Consider the following 19,277-nt stretch of genomic DNA (forward strand, 5'->3'; position numbering starts at 1 on the left):
TCAGGGATACATCATGAATTTTTGATCTAAAGGAGATGAAGGATCTTGAACTTAGACGTGAAGAAATTTCAGAAGGCTATTTGAAAGGTGAAAACTGACAATATTCATTTTAAAACAGAAACAAGTCTTTCATTTGAAGACAAGGGGAGTCCCCATTTTTTGTTCAGAAGAATGAATGGGAATATGGTATTAATGATGAGGACAGGGGTCCTGAAATTTATTCAAGAGGTAAAGCATTAAGATCTCTAATGTTAGTTGAATTTTTTAATGTTTAGAATACAAAGTTCTGTTAATCACACAGGAGCCACTTTGTCAATATTACTTGGATATCTTTGGAAGGTAGTTTAACTCTTCAAGTAGTTCTAATTTCTCAGTCCATTGTGTAGTCTCTTGTAATGGAAAAAAAACTTTAAATGGTCAGTTGAAAGCTTCCTTCAAAATCTCTCTCAGCGTCTCCCTTTGCATTTCCACTTCTGCTCCCCTAGTTTAGCTCTCACCACTTTGTGGCTACACAGCGGCTGCTGCCTCTTTCTCAGTCTTCCCCATTTGAGCTTCAGCCAGACCACCCTCCACACAGTTGCCCAATTTATTGTCCAAATACTACTCTCAGCACGTGTTGTGAATGGCTGGCCATAGTAGTTTCTCAATACATGATGACTTCAATTTATTTCAAATATCTCTCCACTGCCCCAAGGAAAAAGCTTAAACTCAAAACCCTGATGGTTTGTAAATATTAAGAGACTGTGATATAATGAAGAATATATCTGATGTTTGTCCATTCCTGGGACAGAGGTCCTAAAACCTTTAGAATCTCCTGAATGATGAAGTGTCTTTGTTAATGAAGTGACTCACCTGGGTCTCTTGATAGTTTCAGGATGAGGGATGGACATCAGAAGGAACAACCATGTGATTAGAGTGTTGGAACCTTAGGCCAGCCTGACGTCTGGGGATTGGGGTACTTGGAGATTGAGTTCAATCATGAGGCCAATGAGTTAATCAATTGTGCCTATGTAATGAAACCCCAGTAAAAACCCTGGACACTGGGGCTCAGTGGAGCTTCCTGGTTAATGAACTCATAGATGTTTCTGGAGAGTAACATGCCCTGACTCCATGGGGGGAGGGCACTGAAGCTCTGTGTTCTCTCCTGGACCTCATTTCATGCATCTCATTTGGCTGCTCTTGGTTGTATCCAGTAAAGTTATAATCAGTCTAGTACTTGAGCTCTGTTAGTCACTCTAGTGAATTTTTCAAGTCGTCATATTGTTTATTGTGCTTATTATGCTCAGTCATGTCTGACTCTTTGCACCCCCACCAGGCTCCTCTGTCCATGGGATTTTTTAGGCAAGAATACTACAGTGGGTTGCCATTTCCTCCCCCAGGGATCAAAGCCACATCTCTTGTGTCTCCTGCATTGCAGTTGGATTCTTGACCCACTGAGCCATTGGGAAAGTCATGGAACCCCCAAACTTGTAGCTAGTTGGGCAGAAGAGTGGGTGGTCTGGGGACCTCCCAAGACTATGTCTAGCATCTGAAGTGAAGATAGTCATGTGGAGGACTTCGCCTTTAACCTGTGGAGCTTGTGTCAACTCTGGGTACTAAGTGTTAGAACTGGGCTGGGGTAGAAACAGAGCTGACAGTATTGAGAAGCTATTACTGGAAATCTGCAGAAATAGATCAAGTCACCAGAGCATGATTTTGTATAGCAGAGCTGTGATGGAAAGATTGATTTACTGAAAGCCTCTCCAGGACCACAAAATGATAACACTTGCCTGTGTCTTCTAATCTTGATTTCATGGAACCTTTGAGGATGGCCTCAGGGTAAGGAATCACGCCTGTGAGTCATTTAAAGACTAGAGAAGTTAAAATATTTTGACTAGCCTAGGGGAAGGCACTTGGAATGCATTGTGATCTATGGTCTTAATTCCACAAGGACCTACCAGTGGCTTATTTTGGCAGAAGACAGACACACTGTCCTTTTCCATTTAGTGTCTCTGAGAAACATTCCACCCAGGCAAGACAACCAAGCATGGCTGATGTGTTACCAGCGGGATAATATATACAAGGATTTGGAATCCTCTGTACTATCTGCATCGCCAGTAGTAATTCTGAGAAGAATTGAACTGCTGCTACTGCTAAATCGCTTCAGTCGTGTCCGACTCTCTGCGACCCCATAGACGGCAGCCCACCAGGCTCCCCCGTCCCTGGGATTCTCCAGGCAAGAACACTGGAGTGGGTTGCCATTTCCTTCTCCAATGCATGAAAGTGAAAAGGGAAAGTGAAGTTGCTCAGTCGTTTCCGACTCTTAGCGACCCCATGGTCTGCAGCCTACCAGGCTCCTCCGTCCGTGGGATTTTCCAGGCAAGAGTACTGGAGTGGGGTGCCATTGCCTTCTCCTAGTGCTGGTAATAATGGCTATGGGAGGAGCATTGCCTATTTATTGCTCACCAAGCTATATGTTTCCAATTTTGGCAGTAAAACATAGCAACAAAGGGAAAGAAGAGAGAAGCCATAGGCACTGAGCACCTACTGCCAGGCTCAGTATGAGTGTTTTTACTTAAGTTAGTTTATTTCATTCTGGTAACCTCACTGAGGAAGAGGTATCGTCATCACCACTTTAGAGACACTCAAACTATGACTCTGAGTTCCCTGAGGTCTCCCAGATAGTAAGTTAGTAAGCTGTCTGGATCCAAATTTAAACTCTACTCGCAACTTTACTGCTGAGTTTCCAGCTTTGGACCTCACCCTGGCATGCCTGAATTGCATTACGGGTTAGGAAAGCAGAAAAAAGTTTTTTTTTTTTTCACCCTCAGCTTGCCTGATGGTTGAGGGAGAGTAGTGGTGTGGTTTGATCAACCCTGAACTTAAGTTATGGCTTTCCAGGTTGGCTCAGTGGTGAAGAACCCACCTCCCAATACTTCCTGATCTGTGGATCAAGAAGATCCTTCGGAGAAAGACATGACAACCCACTGCAGTTTTCTTGCATGGAAAATACCATGGATAGAGGAGCCTGGAAGGCTAAAGTCCATGGAGTCACAAAGAGTCGGATACGATTTATCAACTAAACAGCAACTTAGGCTAAGGTAAGCACCTGAGCCAGTTTTGCCAAAGAAGATAAAAGATGGCCACTGGCAAGACAACACTGAAATCTTTTTGCAGCCTTTTCTCTGAACATTCTCTCTTTTAGGCAAATTGGTGCTAATTCTGGGGCAGGCAGGAGCAAGCAACATCACAGCCTTCTAGAGACATCCTTGGTATAGCTGCCCAGGGCCCCCTTGCTGTTTTGAGGCCACTCCTCCCACTTCTCCAAATTATCACTGCCTACTTGTGAGTAGCCAGCAGTGAGTCTGCAAACAAGAGTCCTGGAGGGGACATCCCTTGGTCTACCAGAAGACTACTAGTGGGCTCAACACTTGCTGAAACCATGCTGGAAGGATGAGGCCGGAGGCTCGGCACTGTTCAGCGTCTTTCATTAGTAAGCGGCCCTTCCTATGTGGTTGGCCTGGGAGCCAGCACTGAAGGGCCTGGAGTCGAGTGTCTGGTCCCCTGGAGGCAGGAGGCTCATAGGAGTTGGATAAGACACACTGGTCTTCCTGTGTCACTTGGCTGCCAGCAGGGTGGGCCACCTAGGACTACACCCCACCCCCCTGCCTGTCCAAAATGTTGAACAGACTGAAGGGAAACTTAGGCAGGAGGCAGAGTGCAGCCACTCCGAGACAGCACCTCGAGCTGAACAGTCTCCCTCCCTCCCAGTTTCCTAAGGTTTTGGAGCAGTTGATTTCCCATGGAAACAAGCAGAAATCTGTTTTAATCATCGGGCATTTTTAGTTTCCTAATTTGTATGGGAACCTGGAGATACTGACATATGGTACATTCATCGTCCCGGAAAGCTACAGCTGAAAGAAAAATAGTTAAAGCCAGTCTTAAAACTGGAACGCTCCTTCATATGCCTTCAAATGACTTGCCTTAATCAGACTCTCAACAGTGCTGCCAAAAGACTTGGTTCTGTTTCAGCTCAGCCCTTCTAGCAGGATTTGCATTTGAACCTTGGTGAGTGCCTCCCCCACAGTATAGCCCAGCCAGCCAGCTCTTATGGTTGGATGGGGAGTCCCCCCTCTCAGCTGCTAAACCAGAATTTTAAAAATATAATTTTATGTATTAAATTTTTGGCCGTGCAGGGTCTTCATTGCTGCTGGGTTTTTCTCTATTTGCAGCCAGCAGGGGCAACTCTGTTGTGGTGCACGGGCTTCTCATGGTGGTGGCTTGTCTTGTTGGCAGAGCATGGGCTCTAGGGCACATGGGCTTCACTAGCTGTGACTCATGGGCTTCGTTGCTCCACGGCATGTGGAATCTTCCTGGATCAGGGATTGAACCTGTGTCTTCTGCACTGGCAGGCAGATTCTTTGCCACTGAGCCACCAGAGAAGCCCCGAACAAGGTTGAAAGAGTGAAATGAGCTCTGGCTGAGTTCTAATGCTGAACCTTGCACACACTAGTCCTGTGATCTTGGGCTAAAACTGAGCTTCTCTCTGCTTCATTATCCTCCTCTGAGGATTTCATTCAATCATTTAACAAATATTTATGGAACATCTACTTTGTGGCAGGCGCAGTTCTAAGAACTGGGAAGATAGCAGTGAATAAAATAAGGTCTCCACCTTTGTGGAGTTTAGATTCTCTTGGAGGGAGATAAACACTAAAGCAAATGAGTAGGAGCTAAAATATGCTGGTGATAAAGGTTATGGAGCAAAATAAAGCAGGGGAAGGGAGTAATTGGGATGGGCAATTACAAATTTAAAATATGTAGATCATGGAAGAGCTCACTGAAAAGGAGGCAGCTGAGGAAAGGCTTGAAGGAGGTGTGAGAATGAGCCACATGGATATCCGGTATCTGAAGAAGAGCATTTGGGTGGAGGCCTTGAAATGGGAGATTACCTGCTATTGTTGAGGAATAGCAAGAAGTCCAGGCCCCACCCCCCCTAAGCCCCCAGTGCTTTGTTAGAGCAGCTCAAATAGACTACAGTTCTGGTGGGAGAATAAGGCAGTTCTGGTGGCAAAAGGAAGGGATTTTCCTCTCTTGCTTTGTATTTTTGTGAGCCCGGCATGTGACTGCAGAAACATGGTGTCAGTCAGGCTCAGATATTTCTTGTTCTTTTGCTTTATATAGCAAGCAGTTATGCAGTTGCTATTCCCGTACATGTTGAAAATAGGATCTCAAACTGTCTTTATGACTTAACCACTTGGAACAGCAAACTGCCCTGCAAGTCTCCTGCTTCACCTGTTCTCAGCTCCCACAGGTAGAAACACAGCCCAATCAGAACCACTCAGGAAGATCCAAACACAAAGCTTCTGCTTGTGTGGGTGGTCATCCTAATAGCTACACCTTAATATATTATCTTTCTCTTTTTTTATGTTAAAAATGTCTATGATGGGGGAGTTCCCTAGTTGTTCAGTGGTTAGGACACCGAACTTCCACTGCAGGGGCATGGGTTCCAGTCCTGGTTGGGGAACTAAGATCCTGCAAGCCATATGGCAGGGCCAAAAAAAAAAGTCTGTAATGAAAAAGCGTAAAATGCTGGGGGAGGAGGAGCAGCACAAAAAATTTATGGCAGGAGAGCTTCTAGGAAGATCTAGGCAATGGCATACATAGGAAATGAAAACAAGGAAAACTATCTTGAAAAACATAGAACTCTTTTAAGTTAAAGACTAAATGGGACCTTAACATATTTCAGTTTATAAAAATGACTTCCTGTACTTTTGCTGACTTGCACTTATTTCTAACTTACAAAACTCCTCTCTGACTCCAAGATGTTAATATTGGTATTTAATGAAAATGAATACTTATAAGAAATTCTGTTCTAAGCACTTAAATATATTAATTAATTTAATCCTTATAATAGTCCAATGCCCCTTATCATAACCTACAACAGGTTTGACCTATAAAAACAAATAAAAATACCAGAATAAAATGCTGGTTACCAGAGGACTAGTGGTAGGGGAATAAGACGGATAGTGTTTAAGGGTACAAACTTGTAATGAGTAATTATAAGTAACTGAGATCTAATGTACAGTATAATATAGATGATGATACTATAAGTATGTAATGTGATAAATATCACCTTAAATTTACACAATGTTACCTGCCAAATTTATCCAATAAAAAAGAAACATTAAAAAACCTTTAGTAGGTTTGAATCTCAGCTCTGTCACTTGCTAATTAGGAAACTCTCTGAGACTCAACTTTCTGCTATGTAAAATATGAATAATAATGACTCAATTCACAAGAATGTTGTGAAAATTAACTTGATGTAATGTGGGAAATATGCACATAACAGTGCTTGACACAGTGAGCTCTCCATTAACATTACTCCTATTACTGGTGACAAATGCTTTCTTTGCACACCTTGAGGTGAGAGGTTATAGATGTTCTACAGCAAAGAGGCCACAGAATTAAAATCTCTTCTTCTAGCCTTTAATAAGCTATTATTAGACAGTGGTTTTCAGCTTCAAAAAACACAATTTCCCCTATCCATGTATTAGAAAGTTCTGGAGTTTATGCTAACCTTCAGGGCATTGGAGAACTCTTTCTAGAATATCCAAATGAAGAACATATTCCCATATCACTGACATTTTTTAAGAAATTTAAAAATAGTTATTATATGCACATGATGCAAAATTAAAAGAAAATACAAAAAGATATGCAGAGAAAAGGGTCTACAGTGTTACCTTTTTTTGTGTATATATCCACCAAAGATATTGTGAATATCCAAGCTTACACACTCTCTTTCAAATATTCAATCAGCATATATATTTAATAAAGTGTATTGTTTTTACTGAGATACAGTATTGATTAGTATTTCCCCAAGAATACTTGCTTACAGGCTAACAATAGCTGCTGACTCTGTTGGTGATCATCTCACCAAAAGCCCTGGAGAGGTGTCAATAATCAGGTAAAAGAAGCAAGCAGGGATAATACAAGAGCTCCAGGAAGGAGGGTGAAGCTGGTGAGTGACCCTGGCTGACAGATGTGGCTCTCAGAATTTTAAATGTACTGTCTTATTGACTTTTCCCAACCAGGTAGTCTCACCCATTTTGCATATGAGAAAATGGAGGTGTGGAAAGGTTAAGTGACTTGACCAAGGTAACACAGAAAGTCGGGGAAGCAGACTTCAAACTTAAGTTTGGCTAGTTTTAAAGCCCTAAGCCCAAGGACTTCCACCCTATGGGCAGGACAAAGGGATCAAGTTCCCAGGAAAGTAGAAGGAGCTGGATTGCCAGTTGTTTTAAATGTGGTGGGGGTGGGGATGGGGAGGAGGTGAAATATGAAAAACCAAACAATTATAACAGAAAAACAACACATGATAGGCAGAGGCCATAGTCAACAACCGTTTTCTGCCTCAGCATCTCTTCAGACATGTGAACATTAAATGTCCATGGAGATCCACACTAACTCATACACCTAATACGTAATGGTGAGGTTTTGTTGGGGAAGACAGATGGTTTACCCTCAGTGCTCCCTTAGTCTGTCCCAGAACCCTCACTTCAGAGGCTGAGTGGAAATCAGTTATCATCACTTGAGCACATAATCAAGACTTTTGTAAATTAAAAGTTCTGAAAAATATTCGATGGTGGTGGTGTTGTCTTAGTCTGTTTGGACTGCTGTCACAAGATATCACAGATTGGGTGCTTAAACAACAGCCAGCCATGTCTTTCTCACAGTTCCAGAGTCTGGAAGCCCAAGGTCAACATTCAGTTCTTGGTGAGGGCCCTCTTCCTGGCTTGTAGAAAGATGAATTAAGATGGGGAGGGGAGGATACAAAATCAATACACAGAAATCACTTGCATTCCTATATACCAACAATGAAAAATCACAAAGAGAAATTAAGGAATCAATCCCATCCACTATTGCAACAAAAAAGAATAAAATGTCTAGGAATAAATCTACCTAAAGAGACAAAAGAATTATATAGAGAAAATTATACGACCACTGATAAAAGAGATGACATAAACAGATGGAGAGATAGTCCATGCTCCTGGGTAGGAAGAATTGATATTGTGAAAATGAGTATCCTACCAAATGTAATCTACAGATTCAATGCAATCCCTAGCAAATTACCAATGGTATTTTTCACAGAACTAGACCAAAAACTTTCACAATTCATGTGGAAACACAAAAGACCCTGAATAGCCAAAGCAGTCTTGAGAAAGAAGAATGGAGCTGGTCCTTCATTCTTCAGGAAGGACATTCTCCTGAAGGACATCCTTCAGGAAGTCAACCTTCCTGACTTCAGATTATACTACAAAGCTACAGTCATCAAGACAGTATGGTACTGGCACAAAAACAGAAATATAGACCAATGGAACAAGATAGAAAGCCCAGAAACCTTATTTTTTACAAAAGAGGAAAAAATATACAATGGGGCAAAGACAGCCTCTTCAATAAATGGTGCTGGGAAAACTGGACAGCTACATGTAAAAGAATTAAATTGGAACACTTCCTAACACCATACACAAAGATAAGCTCAAAATGTATTCAAGACCTAAATGTGAGAACAGAAGCTATAAAATTCTTAGAGAAAAACATAGGCAGAACTCTCGATGACTCAAAGCAAGATCCTCCATGACCCAACGCCTAGAGTAGTAGAAATAAAAACAAAAGTAAACAAGTGGGACCTGATTAAACTTAAAAGCTTTTGCACAGCAAAGGAAACTATAAGCAAGATGAAAAGACAGCCCTCAGAATGGGAGGAAATAATAGCAAATGAAACAACTGACAAAGGATTAATTTCTAAAATATACAAGCAGTTCATACAACTCAATACCAGAAAAATAACCCAATCAAAAAGTGGGAAAAAGACCTCAACAGACATTTCTCCAAAGAAGACATACAGATGGTTAACAAACACATGAAAAGATGCTCAATATTGCTCACTATTAGAGAAATCCAAATTAAAACCACAATGAGATATCACCTCATACCAGTCAGAATGGCCCTCATCAAAAAGTCTACGAACAATAAATGCTGGAGAGGGTGTGGAGAAAAGGGAACGCTCTTGCACTATTGGTGGGAATGTAAATTGATACAGCCACTATGGAAGATGACATGGAGATTTAAAAAAAAAAAAACTAGGAATAAAACCAACATATGACCCAGCAACCCCACTCCTAGGCATACACCCTGAGGAAACTAAAATTGAAAAAGACACATGTACCCCAGTGTTCATTGCAGAACTGTTTACAATAGCTAGAACATGGAAGCAACCTAGATGTCCATTGACAGATGAATGGATAAAGAAGTTGTGGTACACATACACAATGGAATATTACTTAGCCATATAAAGGAACACATTTGAGTCAGTTCTAATGAGATGGATGAACCCTAGAGCCTATTATACAGAGTGAAGTAAGTCAGAAAGATAAATATCATATACTAATGCATATATATGGAATCTAGAAAGATGGTACCAAAGAATTTATTTGCAGGGCAGCAATGGAGAAATAGACAAAACAGACTTATGGACATGGGGAGAGGAAAGGAGAGGGTGAGATGTATGGAGAGAGTAACATGGAAACTTATATTACCATATGTAAAATAGATGGCCAAGGGGAATTTGCTGTATGTCACTGGGAACGCAAACAAGGGCTCAGTATCAACCTAGAGGGGTGGGATGGGAGGGAGATGGGAGGGAGGGTCAAGAGGGAGGGGACATACGTATACCTATGGCTGATTCATGTTGAGGTTTGACAGGAAATTCTGTAAAGCAATTATACATCAATTAAAAAATAAATTAAAAAAAGAGAGATGGGGAGTGGGAGAGGAGAGAGAGTTCCAGACTCTCTCTTCTTGTAAGGACACTAATCCTATCCTAGAGGCTTCACCCTCATGACCTCACTTAAATCTAATTATTGCCCAAGGCCCCACCTCCTAACGGAGAAGGCAACGGCACCCCACTCCAGTACTCTTGTCCGGAAAATCCCATGGATGGAGGAGCCTAGTAGGCTGCAGTCCATGGGGTTGCTAAGAGTTGAACATGACTGAGCGACTTCACTTTCATGCATTGGAGAAGGAAATGGCAACCCACTCCAGTGTTCTTGCCTGGAGAATCCCAGGGACAGGGGAGCCTGATGGGCTGCCGTCTATGGGGTCGCACAGAGTTGGACACGACTGATGCGACTTAGAAGCAGCAGCTGCCACCTCCTAACATGATCACATTGGGAGTTAGGGTTTCAATATGCATTTTGGGGGGACATTTACATTCAGCCCATAATATTAACAATGACAAAATAATGCTAATGCTAAATGCTTAGAGTTTGACAGTTGGCAAATATATTTCACATAAGCCAGCTCATTTGCACCTCACAAGTTAGTGTTGATACCAAACAGGGCTCTATGGGGGCTCCTGGGCACAAAGCCTTTCTGTGTCCCCCATTTCTTTGATTATAGGAAATAACCTTTATTCAGCCTCCATGACCTTCCTGAGTCCCAATGGGCAAATTCAAGCCGTTGTTAATTAGGGAAGGGAGGGCAGGCAAGACTAGGGATAAACAGTCAAGAGAAACAAGGTCCTGTTTCCCCATCAACGGATACACACAACAATGTCTGAGCTTTTTGCAGATACCGAAACCCCCTCCAGGTGGAAGAAGTTACAGTTAACCATGGTATGCTGCCCACAAGCATGTAGACCCCAGACCAGTTGACACCTGAAGGTTGATGATGCAGATTCCTCCTTACCTCACCACCAACACATCAGAAGAGCGTCCATGAGCTGATCACAAACCCTCTTTGAAGCATTACTATAAAACTCACTATCCTTTCCATGTGGGGGGACACATAGTTTTCTGAGGCAGGCACCTGCTGTATTCCCCTTTGCCTGGCAAAGTAATAAAACTTCCTTCTCTACTTCACTCTTGTCTCTGAGGTTTGATCTGGCACCAGTGTGCAGAGAAATTGAGCTTTTGGCATCAGTTTTTATATTCCTTCTTTTATGGTGAGGAAGCTGAATTGAGGAGGATTCAGTAATTTCCCCAAGGCCACACAACTAGTAAGTGGCAGTGGCAGGGTGCAAATTCAGGTCTTCTAATTCCAAATCCTGTGCTCTTTCAGCTGCCTGAGAAATCAGGCCACTCTGCCCTGAGGATTAACAGCAGCAACAATGAAGTAGGAACAATTGATGTTTATTTAGTGCCCAACTAAGTGTCACTCAGGCTTCCCTGGTGGTTCAGATGGTAAAGAGTCTGCCTGCAATACAGGAGACCTGGTTTGATCCCTAGGTCAGGAAGATCTCCTGGAGAAGGAAGTGGCTACCCACTCCAGTTTTCTTTCCTGGGATATCCCATGGACAGAGGAGCCTGGCGGGCTACAGTCCATGGGGTTGTAAAGAGTTGGACATGACTGAGCAACTAACACACACACACACACGTCATTCTCTTTGACAATGTTATCTCCCAGGGCAGGTACAATTATTCTATTTTACATACCTGATATAATCTAATATTATCAGGATTGAGTCACTTTCCAGATCACACAGCTACTACATGACAGAAAAAGAATTTGAACCAGGTCTGGTTGAACCTAAAGATTATGTTCTTATTAAATGCTCTTCACTAGTGGCCTTTAAATGCTCTTTGAAAAACAGTATGTAAGAGGAAAATATTCTGTTAGACATAGTTATGGAGATTTTAGTCAGAAATGAATTTCTTGCCCTTTAAAGGCATTAGAGTCCTACAATGTACTCTATTGAAAGCCCTATTTTTTAGGCACTGCAGATGGAGGACAGATGTTTCTTTATGCTCTGAAAGGTCCACTCTGTCACTGACCATAATGAGATTGTATCTTGTTCTGAATGTTTCAGGAAAATGGCATCGGACAGATCGCTCCAAATGAAAGCCAAATTAAAGGAGGGACTGCATAGATTTGATGAAAACAACAACAGGATGTTAGTCAGTGGTTTGGGTGGGAACTTTTCACTGTGAAGTTCATCCTGAACCACACAGACATTTTCAGAGACGCTCTACCCTAAGATTCAGCCTGAAGGCAGAGAAATGCATTTATGTCTGATGGAGACTTATGGGATGGGGTGGGGGGAGGTGCCACAGGTCGGAGTAGTGCAGTGCTGAGCTTTCTTTCACTATGATACAGAATTACAGGTAGAATAAAGGCCGTAAGGCGGTAGGGAGCAAGTGAAAGCTTTGCTGTGACTTGAGTACGACTATTCAGATAAACAGATGATTTCTGTGAATTCAACAGTCATGCTTTAGTGCCTGAGCATATTCTAACTGCCCATTTGGGAAGAATGACTAGACCTTTAAGATAATACTTAAGATCATATTTCACAGTCTTTGTTGTGTTTTGGAGTCATGATTGCAACCTGTGAAAAAGCTTTTCAGGGCTAATACACAAGTACACTTATGATTTGACCACACTGATCCCCAGATTAGGAAACCATTTGCATTCCAGAGAAAATCAGAGCCTGAAACTGCCTTTATAGTCACCTACCTCAGTGCTCCTGAATAGGAAACTGAAGTAGGCATAGTCAGGGTTAGTGACATGCTGGAGTCACTTCACAAGCTAGGAGAATGTTCCCTGAAGACCTAAAGGATATTAGTTCAAGACAGTGTTTGCACATTTGGTTGAGTTTCTGCATAGTATCTAAGAATACAACCTCTGAAATCAGATCTGGATTCTAAGCCAGATTTGTTTACCAGCAGTGTGAGTTTTTACAGAAACATTTAACATTCTCAACCTCCAGTTCTCTCATCTGTAGAAAGAGCGTAAGATTTTCATATCATAACCTCATCATTCCCATTACCCTCAAAGTCTGCACCCAAAGTTCCACTCCCTCATGTTGCTCATGTGCCCACAAGCCTTCAAAGTCTTATTGTATTCACAGTCTGTCCACAAAAAGTACCCAGGAGCAGTTTCTGGCACATGTACTTCTCCTTGGGCTTTCTGGCTGACCCCTTGGTCCTGGGATGAGGTTTGCCAATGCCTAAGCTGCTTTTCTGGAGAAGGCAATGGCACCCCACTCCAGTACTCTTGCCTGGAAAATCCCATGGACGGAGGAGCCTGGTAGGCTACAGTCCATGGGGTCGCTAAGAGTCGGACATGACTGAGCGACTTCACTTTCGCTTTTCACTTTCATGCACTGGAGAAGGAAATGGCAACCCACTCCAGTATTCTTGCCTGGAGAATCCCAGGGACAGGGAGCCTGGTGGGCTGCCGTCTATGGGGTCGCACCGAGTCGGACATGACTGAAGCGACTTAGCAGCAGCAGCAGCAAGCTGCTTTTCATTCATTCTGTATCTACAATGTGCTAGGCACTCTACTAGTTGAAAGGGAAAGAAAGATTAACAAGATTTGGTTTCTGTTGTCAGTTTAGTGAGGAGAAAATCTATAAATAACTTCACTACATTTTTATAAAGTTTAAGAATAAAAGCACTGAACTGTAACTTGAGGGAAGGAAGGTGATCAGAGACAAAATATTTTGTCTTAATCTTCAAGAATGAATGCAGGTTTGAGAAGTTGATAGCTAGGTAGATAGAGAGGTAGGGAGATAGATCAGTTCAGTCGCTCAGTCGTGTCCGACTCTTTGTGACCCCATGGACTGCAGCACGCCAGGCTTCCCTGTCCATTACCAACTCCCAGAATTTGCTCAAACTCATGTCCATCGAGTTGATGATGCCATCGAACCATCTAATCCTCTGTCATCCCCTTCTCCTGCCTTCAATCTTTCCCAGTATCAGGGTCTTTTCCAATGAGTCAGTTCTTCGTATCAGGTGGCCAAAATATTGGAGTTTCAGCTTCAACATCAGTCCTTCCAATGAATATTCAGGACTGATTTCCTTTAGGATTGACTGGTTGGATCTCCTTGCAGTCCAAGAGGCTCTCAAGAGTCTTCAACATCACAGTTCAAAAGCATCAATTCTTTGGCGCTCTGCTTTCTTTATAGTCCAACTCTCACATCCATACATGACTACTGGAAATACCATAGCTTTGACTCTACGGACATTTGTTGGCAAAGTAATGTCTCTGCTTTTTAATATGCTATCTAGGTTGGTCATAGCTTTCCTTCCAAGGAGTAAGCGTCTTTTAATTTCATGGCTGCAGTCACAATCTGCAGTGATTTTGGATCCCAAGAAAATAAAGTCTCTTACTGTTTACATTGTTTCCCCATCTATTTGCCATGAAGTGATGGGACCAGATGCTATGATCTTAGTTTTCTGAATGTTGAGTTTTAAGCCACCTTTTTCACTCTCCTCTTTCACTTTCATCAAGAGGCTCATTAGTTCTTTGCTTTCTGCCATAAGGGTGGTATCATCTGTGTATCTGAGGTTATTGATATTTCTCCCAGCAATCTTGATTCCAGCTTGTGCTTCATCCAGCCTGGCGTTTTGCATGATGTACACTGCATATAAGTAAATAAGCAGAGTGACTACATACAGCCTTGATGTACTCCTTTCCTGATTTGGAACCAGTACATTGTTCCATGTCCAGTTCTACCTGTTGCTTCTTGACCTGCACACAGATTTCTCAAGAGGCAGGTAAGGTGGTCTGATATTCCCATCTCTTTAAATAGTAGATAGATGATAGATAATCTTCCAAATTTATATTGAAGGAAGGGGCCTCTGAGTGAGAGAACAGAGTGGGCCACGGCATGGAGGTTTGGGAAGGCCTGGCCTGGTGGACTGCCATGCTGTTCCCTGCCATTCCCTGTGGTGGGTCTATAGGAATGCATGTGGGAAGTACAGCACTGCCCTGAGGGTTTGGGTTCTGGCCAGAAGCAAATCACTGGGGTCAGGTCACAGTGCTGCTTTGTTAAATCTCACAGTGTACTAGAGGGCAAGAATATGAACTTTTCCAGTGAGTCACATGTAAATGACTGTGTCTCTTTCTCAAGGTACTGAGGTGGGAGGTTGGAGGGGGCGGCTCCTGTCACTCTGGGTGACAGAGTGAAAAGTCAACATGGTTACATTTCTGCTGCTAATTATCATTCCAGTCATGTGGAGTCAGATTTCATTTTCTCAACCTTCTTCTCTCTATAGCTACATGAGACAAGGCTTCTTCCTTTAATCACACAATCTGACTGTGGAAGAACAGACAAGCGTGACTGTGGTGCACGGTCTCAGAGAAGGCTCTGCCTGCCGGCTTCTCAGCAGTGCCCTGCGAGGTGGTGGGTACATGCTTGGTACTAACAGGGAACCCTTCTTGCCTTCCTTTGCATCGTAATATGGTTACCTGATTGATGCCTGATATCAGGTAACTGATACCTTCCTGGTTACCTGATTGCTTCCAGGGAGATGTGGGTGCTGTCCAGGGCATGGCTGGTTTTCTCAGCCATCTCTTGGCTGTCTGTCCTCTTCATATGAGCAGAGAGAAAAGAGGGAGGAAAGAAAGGAGCCATGTGCTCCTAATGGATCAGGTTCTCCGTTTTCTGGTCTGATGTACTTTTCTCTTTCAGAGGAGAACGTCCCCTCCACGTGTAAGCCAGTCCGATTGGCAGACATTCATGGAGAATCTCAAAGCCCAGTGCTGATGCTTCAGGCAGCCGTGGGTGCTTTCCACACCAGATTTACAGTCTAGTCAGGAACACAGACGTTAAACGAGTAGTAGTTACCAAGGGGATGGCTACCTCAAAGTAGAGTGCCAGTCGCCATGAGAACGCACAACAGGGGAGCCTAAATGTGGACCTGGTGAGGCAGCTGCTATGCTGGGGAAGTGACCATTAAACCCAGAAATGGAAGAACTCAAGTTAGTTAGACAAATGGAACATGGAAGAGAAATACATGTGTAAAGATAAAGGTGAGAAAGAATACATTTTAAAAGATTTTCTACCATCTGTCTTTGGGAGGAAATCTCATGACCGCTAACATGTAGTGAACACTCACTGGGGTTGAACATGATGCTAAGCATTGTATGTAATCTCCTGGAATCCTCCTGAGACCAAAGGAGGTCTGTTTTCATGAGGGTGGGACGCTGTTTGTCTTGTCCTTATTGATCCCACTGTGTCCTCAATACCTAAGGTAGTCCCTGTGTGGGAGCAGCACTAAATATTTGTAAGACAGAGTCTACACTTTACAGATGAGGAAACTGAGACTCAGAGAGGTAAGGTTACCCAGATCTCACTGGTAGAGATAAGATTCCAACCCAGGGTGCAGCCGGCTGACAGCCAGCTCTAAGACAAGGGGCTTGCTTTCTCCTCTTCTAAACACAGCAGAGTTCACACCTCGGCCTGGAGCAGTCTTGAGCTGGGTACCAGGGCACAAAGTAGCTGCACAGCACACAGCTCCAGGGCTGCCAATCATGGGTCAGATCAGCCAGATGACTCTGCCCTTGGCGCTGGCACCCTGCCGGGGCTGTACCCTTAAAGCAGGGAGGAGCTGACACCTCTCAGTGCACCCAAGCCTGGAACTGTGTCTCTGCAGCTGGAGCCTGTTAGCTGATGGAACACTTAGGCCCAGAGCCCCATGAAACAGAAACCAAAGAACTGAAAACTTGGAGGCAGCAGTTGGTCTCAGGTTAGACTCTGGGCTGGACATCAGTGGTGATGGATCAGCCTTGGATTTCATGCTTTGTTGTTAAAGCCAAAGAGGGTCAAGTACCTCCCAGGTCACCTTTTTACCCGTGCCACCCAAGGTCTTTTTTCCTTACAGGGAACTGTAACCTGAGATGACATAGGACCTCCTGGGAATGCTCCTATCTGCCCTGCCCTCCATGGCTCCTTTTTATCGCACATCTGCTTCTCTTGATGGGAGGCTTGGCAGAACAACCCTTTAAAAACCATCCCGTCCTCCCTCACCTGCTGTTAAGCAGTAGGTTCTTAAGTGAATAAAAGACTTGTTCATATGCCATAAAAATGAGTCACTTATAAAGCTAAAAATTAAATGTATGACATGCTCGAGCTCTTAAGAAAATTACTCAATAATAACCCTGATCAACACTTCCCACTTACTGAGCATCTTACGTAGATCAGAATGCTGGAGTTGGAAGGCACCCTAGGGAACACCTAAGCTCACCCTCTCATTGGGCTCTGTTAGATGGGGATCCTAGCACACAGGCACCCACAGATCACACTGGAAATGGCAGTTGCAAGGGCCGATGCCAAATCCTAAAAGTCACAAGGATCCCACATTCTCTCCCACTACGAGCTGGCCCCTGGCATCCTCAACATGTCCAAACTCCTGAGCCACAGCTCACGCCGAGGAGGGGATTCCCTGTAGCCACTCTGGCCCAGGGCTCAGCTGGGGCTCGTGCTGATTGTTTGAGACAGCACCTGAGCCATTTGGCTTATTTTCAATCTTACAAAAAAAAAAAAAAATTCTCGGTTGGTGCTCTTTTCTAAGCTGGGGGAATTAGACTCATCATCGGAAAGAAAAAGGGAGGCAGGCTAATTTCTTTCACCTTCTAGAAGACTATAAAAGCAGCTAACATGATGTTGCAAAGTCACTTGGTAAGCCATCTTCTGTTCCTGAGCTGAGCTCGGTGGCCGGGGTGGAAAGGCATCTGAGAGCTGCAGTTCCACTGTGTGAAGGGCCTTGGGGGCGGTTGATCGGGCAGCTCACAGTGGGTCTGACGTGCCCTTGTCTTGAAGGGCAGGCGTTCTGAAGAAACCAAGGGGAAATGCCAAGTGAACCAAGGCTTCAAGGAGTGTGTTCTTAGAGCCTGAGGTGAGTCTTTCTCCATGTTTAGGGGTATGTTCAGCCAATATGCAGAGCCAGGGAGGGACACATCACCAGCTTGGGGTGAGGAACACACTGCCTTATCCAGAGCACAGCAGGAATTCAATAAGGACAGCATCACCCACCCTTCCTTCCCACTCTCCAAAAGTCCACATCAGCAGGACGAATTTAGAATCAATTTAGCCTGAACTGTGATTGGTAGTCATTTTGCAAGTCTAAAATGTCTGCCAGCATCTCTGTATAATAAACCAACATTCTCAGGGAGTTAAACTGTAACAGCAATTCTGTATTAAACCCAAACTGACTGGGAGCCCCATGTGCACCTTGAAGCAAGAACCAAAATATTGACAACTCTTTTTTTTTTTTAACAGGATAAGGTCTTTATCCATCATCTCCCACAGGGTCTGAAACTCAGAATGGCACTCTGTTCCTCTGGTGAGAGCACATGTGCTCATAGTTTAGGTTAGGACATTGAAAGAAAAACTCTGCAGTTTCAAAAATAACCACAAGTTTACAATTATGTCAGTCATTTGGATGAAATTGTTGTATTTATACTAGAGGGTGTTTGAAACAATGTGTTTGTGTATATGGATATATCTATGTGCATATCAATCCTTTCCCAGCACGTCTTCACAGTCTAAAGGACAGAATACTGGATCAGATGCTGAAATCCTAGGCTGTTCTCACACCACCATCACTTGCTTGTCACATGATCTTGGCAGTGTGCACTATACAAAAAGCAGTGCTTTGGTGCTAGAGTCTCCAGTTCAAAACCTGTGTCTGCCACATACTAGCTAAATAATCTAACATGTCACCTCATGTCATTTAACCATCCTGGATTGACTTCTCTTTTCTATAAATGGAGACTGTGCCTATCTTAACATATTTTAAACACATTTATAAAGTTTATGACCATTGAACTCAAAAGTCTCAATAATGATTAATTATTGATGGCTCCTTTCAGAGCCTAGCTGTCTGATAAGTGAAGTGGGGATAGGAGCCTCAAGTGCTTTGGGCCCAGTACTACACTGTGCACAGAAAGTGTTATTATCAGGATATAGGACATAGCTAAAATGAATATAGCTTGTTAGAGAAGGCACAGGACTTGCAGTTAGGGAGGAAGTTTGGGTGCTAGTCTTGGCTCTTCCACTAGTCTTTGGTTTAGACCAGTGGAGCGTCCCAAGTACTAGTGGCAAAGAACCTGCCTGCCAATGCAGGAGGTGGGTTTGACCCCTGGGACAGGAAGATCCCCTGGAGGAGGAAATGGCAACCCATTCCAGTATTCTTGCCTGGAGAATCCCATGGATAGAGGAGCCTGGCGGTTACAGTCCATAGGATTGCAAAGAGTTGGACACGACTGAAGCGATTTAAGCACAGCACACTCCAACCTTTTTGGCACCAGGGACTGGTTTCATGGAAGACAATTTTTCCATGAATTAGAAGGATGCAAGCAGTGGGGAGTGATTGGAAATACAGATGAAGCTTCATTCACTTGCCCACCACTCACATCCTGCTGGGTGGCCTGGTTCCTAATGTGCCACAGATGGGTACTGGTTCATGGCCTGGGGGTTGGAGACCACTATTATATACTCCTGTGCTCCTGAGAAG

At 43.5% G+C, this 19,277-nt stretch overlaps 1 long non-coding RNA gene across 2 annotated transcripts; it reads left to right on the forward strand.

Moving 5' to 3' along the window:
• The first annotated feature begins 3,166 nt into the window (after positions 1-3,166).
• LOC145507957 (uncharacterized) lies at positions 3,167-18,596 on the forward strand. 2 transcript variants are annotated; one of them, XR_014055254.1, is made up of 6 exons: positions 3,167-4,047; positions 14,376-14,534; positions 15,036-15,163; positions 15,452-15,792; positions 17,582-17,657; positions 18,041-18,596. It is a non-coding gene; the product is annotated as an uncharacterized LOC145507957 (long non-coding RNA). The 2 variants fall into 2 exon arrangements; XR_014055255.1 differs by lacking the exon at positions 3,167-4,047 and adding an exon at positions 10,054-11,035 and having other exon boundaries at positions 17,587-17,657.
• The last annotated feature ends 681 nt before the right edge of the window (positions 18,597-19,277 follow it).

The sequence above is a fragment of the Giraffa tippelskirchi genome, chromosome 5, assembly GCF_054371585.1.
Source record: "Giraffa tippelskirchi isolate mGirTip1 chromosome 5, T2T-mGirTip1v1.2.pri, whole genome shotgun sequence".
Lineage (NCBI taxonomy): Eukaryota > Metazoa > Chordata > Mammalia > Artiodactyla > Giraffidae > Giraffa > Giraffa tippelskirchi.